Source organism: Amphiura filiformis, chromosome 2 (genome assembly GCF_039555335.1).
Source record: "Amphiura filiformis chromosome 2, Afil_fr2py, whole genome shotgun sequence".
Classification (NCBI taxonomy): domain Eukaryota; kingdom Metazoa; phylum Echinodermata; class Ophiuroidea; order Amphilepidida; family Amphiuridae; genus Amphiura; species Amphiura filiformis.
The window spans coordinates 13,348,337-13,358,002 of record NC_092629.1 but is presented as its reverse complement, the minus strand read 5'-3'; the positions used below and the strand labels follow the sequence as shown (position 1 = coordinate 13,358,002).

At 38.4% G+C, this 9,666-nt stretch overlaps 1 long non-coding RNA gene across 1 annotated transcript; it reads right to left on the bottom strand.

Moving 5' to 3' along the window:
* Positions 1–4,939: 4,939 nt before the first annotated feature.
* LOC140135426 (uncharacterized) lies at positions 4,940–8,475 on the bottom strand. Its single transcript, XR_011856510.1, has 3 exons — positions 8,351–8,475; positions 6,332–6,437; positions 4,940–5,005 (listed from the first exon to the last, which is right to left on the bottom strand). It is a non-coding gene; the product is annotated as an uncharacterized lncRNA (long non-coding RNA).
* Positions 8,476–9,666: the final 1,191 nt, after the last annotated feature.

The window sequence follows — 9,666 nt, the reverse complement described above, 5'->3', positions numbered from 1 at the left end:
GGTGCTCTCATGTCCCACAAAAATACTGTCGAAACGCCATAAACGCAGCTCATTCTAGATCTCTTAAGGTGGTACTACACCCCTTAATAAATTTGTGACTATTTTTGCATTTTTCTCATAAACTAATAAAACACTGGTAACAAAAGTTATGTATATAGGGGCAAGGAATCCAGTTACTACACTGGAATTTCAGTGAATCAAGACAAGTACCGTAAAACCCCGTCTACAAGGATATACCTAAGAAACGCCCTCAATAAAATTGGTTGCTTGTTGTATTTGGAGTTTGAACAAATATATACTGGCACTGGGTGGCTATGCATTCCATCTAAGTATGTTGTAACACCAATCAATTGTATTGACATAATAACGACTGTTTCAGTATATCAGGATCGTATAGCTCAATTGATAGAGCGTCAGACTTTGGAACTGAAGACATGCTGAAGAGAGCATGGTCCGGGCACCGGTTCCGTTTTTCATTCTCGTTTAATTTTAACTTTTGACATGTTCTTTTATCTTTCTTCAAATCTACCTTTCTACTTTTAATTTTAGGTGTTTTTTATATTTTTTTAAATATTTTTTAAATATTTTTTTAGTAATTTTGTGGTTTTATAGAAACTAGTAAAAGCATTTATTCTAAATAATAGCGAAACCCAGTTAGACAGATGTGTTGTAACTACTTGTCTGTCCTCGTCTTTGCAATAAAACCTATGTTGCACCTTTGTGCCATCCCAATTCTTGAGGAATGGTAGGTAGGGTGCGTTTTTGGCTTAAGCACGATTTTGTTTCTACTTGAAATGAAATCAAAATAAATATTGTTCTGTTGCCACAATTGCAGTTTTTTAAATAAAAAAAATAGATGAGGAATAATAATTATTCCATATTTGAATCTATTGTCCCATCAAGAATAGAGTGTCTTCAAAAACTTCAATCAATTCATCTGACAAAGGAAACTATTCTGGTCATTCAATTTTGTTTCGCTTGCACCTGTTATATCACAGGCGTTGGTAGAGAAGGCACACTTCTCTTGTCTTCACCGAAGTAGTGATGTAAACACTAACATGATTAATTACCATAGCTAGCAATGGACATACACTATTTTTGTTCCACTTGAACCCATACTATAGGCTATTCGCTGTCGATGTGGCGTAATTAATCGGATTAACTACCATAGCAATTGATGAATACAATTTTGAATATATAGCCCTGCACTTCATCGTTCACGTGGCACCTATGCATTAAACCATAGTTGTCAAAGAAATGCTAATCACTCGCCATGTAAGATTAGTATTTATGAAAAGAGTGGTATTCAATCTATGTTTGGTGACATACGCGGGTGATTAGTGCAATCTGCTTGATGGTAGTTATTGCGATTATTACGTCACTTCGACAGCGAATTGTAGTATAGACGAAGCCAACAAGCCAAGTGATGGTCAGAATTTATTCGGCCATTATACGCTGGTGAAGTTGCGTAATTAATCGGATTAATTACCATAGCAATAGGTGAAAACAATTTTGAACATATCGCGCTGCGCTACAAGCAGGTTACACTCATCACCTGTACTGTGTATGTCTGCAATCATATAGATTGAATACAATACTGGTCTTTTCAAAGATCTTACAGGTGCAGCATGATATGGTTCAATGAAGAGGTACCGCCTGAACGTATCAGTGTATAACGCGGTATATTCAAAAATTGTTTTCACCTATTGCTATGGTAGTTAATCCGATTATTACGTAACCGCCAGCGTATTGAAATAAAACAGGAGGATGTGAGTTCATAAGGGCAATGTCGGGATTATAGGTCACAATCGATGTGGAGAGATGAGAGGTCCGACCAACAGCCATAGCGAATGGTTCATGTTCAACTAATTCCAGCGGACGGTCTGTGGCTAGTAAGGAATCGTCTTTGACCACATGCGCAGATCTGTCTCGTCAGGAAGATATTTAATATCCCGAATTTATAATAGGCCTATGCCTACCAGTTCCATCGTATAACCGATCTGCTAGAGAATATTTGTTACCATGTTTAATAAATTCAGTATTTATCGTATAACAAAATGTAGCCAAATGTATATTATGTGTCACACGGTTTTCTGCTGAACCACTAGCAGGCTATGTTACCACATCTATGACAATGACAATGACAAAGGTGAATTTTGATGATTTTTACGATCGTCCGGATGAGCAAATCACTGAATGGGTCTTTAGTTCCCTCCTCTCCTTATCCTGCCAATATTATATGAATCAAAGAAAAATAAAGAAAAATAAAATTAAACAAGAAAAAAAAAAAGACAAAGAAAAGAAACAATAAAAGAAAAACAATAGAATAAATAAACTAAATATGAAAAAAAAATGATCACGAAAGGAGTCTTTAGAAAATGCAAGAAAATATAAATGAAAAGTTTGAACAATATTTTGTTTATAAAAGTTTGTGTGACCGTGATGAGGCTCGAACTCACCATCTTCCGATCTAAAGAACCAAAGTCTTATGCCTTGCCAAGTGAGCTATGCTCGTGAGATGCTGAAATAAAGATAAAATAATACATTGTATACCTGCTTGTGTCGGTAAATGATTTGCTCAAATTCCATAATGATATAATATTGTGGAGGGCGCTAGCGTGAAATATGCTATCATCACAGTCGCTTCTATTCCTTATAGACGGGTTTCTACGGTAGTTATTGATCAAATATTGGTTTTCCCTCATTTTTTACTGTAACTCCACAACTGTTGTCTGTGCTGAAATAAAATTTTCAGTGCAGTAGTTGTACTCCTTGCCCCTATAATATAACATATCTTACTTGTCACCAATGCGCTATAATTTTTGACAAAAATGCAAAAATAGGCACAAAATTGGCCAGGGGTGTAGTACCACCTTAAATGTGAAAGAAAAGCATTGATTAGAGGTTAATGACTGCGCATCAGTTGTTTTGAGGGTATTGTGAAACAGGGTCTTAGGCAGGATTTGAAGTTTGGGTGTGTAAATTCAAAAAACTGGGTGTGTAAATTTAAGATTTGTGTACAAAGTATAGGCCATGTGGGTAAAAACTGGGTGTGTAATGTATTTACAAATTTGGGTGTGTAAAACACTCGATCCCTACACACCTGGCTGCCTAAGTTTTGTTGTGAAATATCTAAACATTGAACCGAGGTATATCCGAGGTCCAAAGCACAATGTTTAGATATTTCACAATACCTGAAAAATAACTGATGCAAAGTCACTAACCTCATTCTTAACCGTCACTTTTTCAATTTTTTTAAAATTCAATTAATGTTACATTTTCTTCTTTTAATTTGAAAACAGAACACAATTTTAACTTTATCTGTCGTTTTCCTGTAAAATCGAATAGCCCATTAAGGAAATACTGCTAGCGACCAATTACACTAGCACGCAATCAAGGCATTAGCCAGAGGGGTGTCTTTAGGGTGTCCAAAATGGTCAAAAATACCTTATTCTACAAAATCAGAGTGTCCACTTCCTACATGTATTCACTCCATTATAAAAATCAGAATTTTAGGGTGTCCAAATTGAAAACAGGGTGTCCAAATGACACCTGGACACCCCCTCTGGCTAATGCCTTGCACGCAATCATGCGATATCCAAATACTGGCCAGCGCCCACGTAAATTGTTGAACGCGTAACACATCATATATAACGCGGTCATTGTAGAGCGTACTTTTAGCGGTCATTATACTTTTTCAATGACCTGCATTTGCGTCGCATATTTAAAAGTTATTATCTGTGATTGGATAGCACTTGCTGCGTTATGAATATGATTTAAGAACTAAGCCAAAATGACTGCTGGGCTTATACCCGAGTGCACCCTTGTTCCCCGAATGGTTTGAAAAATAGGGGGTGGGCTTATAGCCGAAGGTGGGCTTATACCTGAGTGGTTACGGTAATATAACAATTAAAATTCGAGTGCCCCCGGGCTCCCATGGAGCAGATTGTGTCACTGCGTGTCACATATTGTGACACGATCTGCTCCATGGGGGCCAAATTAAAAGGAGGCATTTTTGAAAATTGAGTTACCATAATTATTACCTTGTAGTAACATTATGCTATCATATACCAAAAACACCAAAGGTCTAGCATACTTGGTTCTAAAGTTATGAGGTATTGTGATGTACATTTTCTTTTGTGTTTTATTGCCTTTTACTCCATATGTTTGCCTTTATCTCAATTTCATGTTTGCCGCCTTTGGCCCCCATGGACCAGATCGTGTCACATATATACATGCATGCATCACAGCACTACCAGTGCTGTGCCCTAATAAGTGTACATAGCTCATCAGAATTAAACCATTAAAACCATGCATTTATAGATGTGGAAATAATGTTACACTATGAAATGCAGCTGAATTAGAGCCACTGAATACAACTTGGGTCAGGGGCAGATTAGAGGGGGGGCGCACCGGTGTGTGCCCCTACAATTTTTGCAGAGCGGCGCCTGACTTTATGTATTTTTACAGATCGGCGCTTGACATGGCTCTCGCTCTTTTGAAAATTCCTGGATCCAAGTCAAGTCCGAGTCACCAAAGTCTCAAGTGAAATCATTGAAGTCTCGAGGCAAGTCATTTGGATTTGAGACTCAAGTCCTAAAGCTTGAGTTCAAGTCATTATTTTCAGACTCGAGTCGTGTCTGGAGTCCTAAAGGCTAAAATGTCGAGTCGAATCCAACTCAACTTGAATGACTCGACTTAACAAATCTTTTTTAGCAGTGCTCGTTCCCATTCAAAACAAACAAAGTTTAATGTTTAGGAAAGAGAACCATAATCTTTATACTGATTTCCAAATTCCAATTGTAGATCAAACTTAGCGTGGTGGGTTGACTTGATCTTGGGCAACTAATATGTCATAGGTGACTTCCACTCTGATACTAAATCCAATTGCCAGGAGGAGCTACTTTCAAGTAAATGATGCTGGGGGCACAATTTTTCCGGCCATCCATCTCTGGTATTTGTTGTTGCTGTAGACCAGTTTCTTCCAGAGGTGCAAGTTCATATTCTGTAAAATGAAATAATTAAAGACAATACTGTGATACTTGTAATATTGGGCTATTCAGTTGAAATCCATACACCCCTATGGAAGACATAGGTCACCAATTCAGGTAACCCCATTTGAAATTCACACTCCTTGTGTGGAAGATTAAAGCAAATAATCAGGGGTGTGAGTGACCACAAATAAAAGAGCCTCAAAATTCTGAAATTTGGAAACCTCCTATAATTTAATTCAGATTTTAATATGAACTCTCACACCCCTGAATAATGCGCATAATTTCAATCATAGGTTCTTTGTTTCCATAGTTTTCACTAATCACATTATGTCCCCTTTTAACTTCGAGCCAACAAATGCGGTAAAACAAAGAAAATTGCCATTTCATTCCAGTGCCTGTAGTAAGGTACCGTTCACAAACAGTTGTTAGGGGGGGCCTGATGCAAAAAAGGAAAGGGGGGCCCTGAAAATATTTGACCCTCCTAAAGGGGGGGCTCTGAAAAAATGACCACAAATTTTCCTGGGAAAATTGAGTTATACGCTTTTCTATGGGGTTGACCCATAATTTTCGAGGGCTGTAAAGGTCCAAGGGGCCCCCAAACATTTTTGTGATGAAATTTTTTTGCATCAGGCTCCCCTCTTACAAGTGTTGTGAACGGTCCCTAATTATCGTCAATGCGTTTTGGCTCGCCGATCGTCATTGAGCTTCATGCAGCTTGGTTGTATAAAGAGACATTTAAGACAAATAGCGATAGATACACACAGTTTATATGTCACTGATTCAATGATATGTATGCATGAGATGTATCAGCCATCACAATAAAACCAGAGATATCAGGTTTTATTATAAAAACTTAAATTTTACTGTAATTAAAGCACTTCAGGCTTAGTCTTACTACTCTTTCACGTGGTATTTCAGTACGCTATTAGGCATAACGATCATGCAAAAAGAAATTGAGGTCATCACTGTGGAAAAATCACACATGGCTTTAAGGGCATGTATTCCATGGGGTTGGGGTTGTATGGATTTCAACTGGAATAGCCCATTGCAACAGTAAGCCTACAAGAATATTTTTAAGCTAAACAGTATTGTCACATGGAGAGCACACAACAACATTTCTATTACGGTACTGCTGTTTGTTTGTATGTTGCAGTATTTTTGCAAGGCCCTGATCATCACGTAAAATCTGGCAAAATGAACTAGGTGATGTACAAATGCTGTTTTGTCAATTTTAAACATGTTGTTGCATCTTCCATTTATTTATTAGATGAAATCACAGTATTAACAAATGCATGCCCTTAAATCAAATAAAAATTACAAATTATTGTTGTACATACCAGGTCTTTATGCTATTTGTTCACTCTGTAGATCTATGTAAAGTCATATTCTCCTCATAACTGTGGCATGTGGCTAAAGTTGCTGCAATAGTTCACACTGACCTAGCTGTTGGCAAAAGTACAAGAAACATGACTTCATGTCAAGCTAAAAATCATATAAAAAACAAACACCTTTTTAGTCCTAGCCCAATTTAGTCGTTGAGTAGGCCAGAGTCAGCACCTATGTTAGGCCTATGCCATGGCATGGGCCTAAAGAAATCCCAACTCACGCTATGCGTAAATTCACATTAGGGTGCACCAGTCACACAATACACAACATGGAACTAAGGTCAGTGCTGTACCCAACTGCGTGCACACCATTCTATCTCAAGACATGATGTTATGAGTTTTTCATCAATTATAAGCCGAACAAACTTTTAGTCCTATGTAGTATTAAAAAAAAATCAGCATTCTTAATAAAATACCAACTATTTTTAATTTGTATGCTGCTGCAGCATACAACTAATATAGGTTAATAAACGTGTATCATTTGTTGGGAGAGAAATTGTACAAAATAATGCAGACGTAATGAGATGTTCATGTGTCTAATGCACGAGCCCCTAAGGCGGATTACATAAGTCGCATCAACATCTCAGTACAAGTGCATTATTTTGTACAATTTCTCGAGCAATTAAGTGATACGCATTTATTTCATACACGACTAAAAAATCCTGTGGTTTTTATAATTTTTATAACAAAATTGTCACTAAAATGTTGGAAAATACAAACAAATATAAATGCCTCCACCCGCAAGAAAAATGAACGCATCCGAAAGCACTGCACGCATTACGCTGGAGTGCGCGCCAGTGCAATTATACAATATTTAGGCACAGCTATTAATTTACTAACGCTTGCTCTGATTGGTTCATACTATGAAAATGATAATATTCATGGATGGTTGACATTGGTTGTACTGAATTGCGGCTTCGTGAGCAATAAATCGGTCAATTATGTTCAGGAATAGATCCTATTCAAACATTGGCTTCAAAAGTGGCGAAATTGAAATTGTACGGTACTAATATAAAAATATTAAATTCATGTACATGTACATCGTGGAACATTCAACTACGCTTGTTACTCCGCGACTAATCATGCTAACTACACATGCACGCATAACGCTACTCTCACGCGTCCATATTAGCGAGGCTATCTGCGTACAACTGCTTACTACGCACAGCCACGCAAAGAGTATATGTTCCACGATGTATACTGAATTTGATAATTTTTCTATAGAATTTGTTTGCATGCGTGTATGTGTACATAGGCCTACACAAGTGAATATGGGTATGCACGCTGTCGCTGCATCTGTTTATGGGTAAGCACACGTTTTTTGCTAGTGTTTGTGGCTACGCACAGTTGCTTGTTCCACTTTTGCGGGTGCCAATTTGCTAGTGCTACTCAAGCGCTGTGCTTGCCCACAAGCAAAGCAAAGTTAAGGCAAGTCTAACATGCTACGCTAGAGAAATACTTCACTAGTTAAGTCTTAAGTTCAGAATCAGTCTCCAACACACCACTAACTATACTGTGTGTGGCTCAAGAGCCACGATTTATGGGCTGCATGCAGTGACTTCTCATTTGAGCTGTAGGGGCCTATGCGTCATGTGCGAGTCAGAAAAGCGCCATAAACACTTGCAAACGCATGTGCGTACCCATAAACAATTGCGTGTGTGCATACCCATATACCAATAAGCACACACGTGTGCGTATCCATAACACTTGCACATTAATGCGTGCGTACACTGCGATCCGTGAAACACACATACGCATGTACCCATAAAACAGTTGCAAACGATAAAGCGTCCGTAGCATGGTAGTTTGCGTATCCATGCTATTAGCCATTGTCATGTTTTAGTCAAATGACGGAATCCCACACCAGGTATATTTATATTATTCATTAGATTGTTTAGTTCTGACTTCTGAGAGTGATAATTGGGACTGGGACTCGGAGCTACTCACTGGGGATCTCAGCTACTTACTTACCGAACATTCATGTCAGTTAACTTTGCAGAAGTACTGTCATCAAACTCATCATGATCAGCCCATACCGCCATGATCATCATGATGATGGCCATGTCCATGATGATTCAAATGCATGAATGCAACCATCGATCGGCGTCCCCGGGTCGGCGTCCTGGCCGTCGACGTAAACGTAAACCGTACTGGAAATGGAAAGTCACCATTGCAATTCACGCAATGATTGCCAATGTAAAGGTTTGCATGCATGACAGCTCGACGTCGACAGTGCATGCAATGATGCATGTGTTGCATACGAAAATTGTCAGTTGCCGGTTCGCTTTCTGCAGTGATTTGACGACCTTTTATGGGCAAAATCTCTCAAAATCAAAGAGTTGCGGTGTGCCCATTATGATCTAAGTCCGAAAATCTTTACATACACGAAGTTTTAAGTCATGAACATCAGGCAATGTTGACTTTTTTTGGAATTTAAAAACTGTGTTTTCCGACGACAAAATGGCGGCGTTTTTACCAGAGTTTTTCCGATCCAGACCGGCCTGCTAAAATCTGATCACGATTATCGATTAGGACCAGGGAATAAATAAAGGGTTGCCAGTCATCAAGAAATCCTCCGTCCCCCCCTGAACTGATGCTAAACTTAAAATGTGTATCCATTATTTAAATTCAATCAATCCCGGAAATTAAGCATGTTATTAAAACCCTAAGCCACGATGGGTAGATTTGTTTTTGATAATGCGTATAATAAAGGCTACTGCATGGAGGTGAGGTTTATGACCAAGAAATGTAAATATTGACTTTCCCTCTGTGTGTGTCATCACAGGAACAATTACGTAATCGTATTGACTTTTGTTGAACCATGGTTGAACTTGTTAAAAGGTCAGTGAACTCATCATCACTCCTGCCAGAGACCATTTTCTCGGGGGTGCCCTGTGCAAGGCAACATGATTCAGCTTTGGCCCTTCAGATATGTAACCTAACTTTTCCAAGCTGTCCCAAAAAATCTCTTTTCCCGTGAAAATTTGCTATCAATGCTAAATGCTAAAATGCGAAGGGGGATACCGGAGCCAGGGGCCAAAATTTCCACATCGCATCGTTCAACTAAAAAACATTAATTACCAGGACAAATGCGCGCGAAAAAATTGCAATGAACAAAATAATCATGTGCCATAAAATCGTGCCAAAGCCCACCCCTATAGCCAAAGTCATCCTTAAAGAACTAATATCACTTTCAAAACATACTGAATCTTCAATTATTAGGGGGGGCTGAAAAATATGTAGGGGGGGGGGTTATAAAATTTTGGAGTTCTGAATATAGGGGGGAT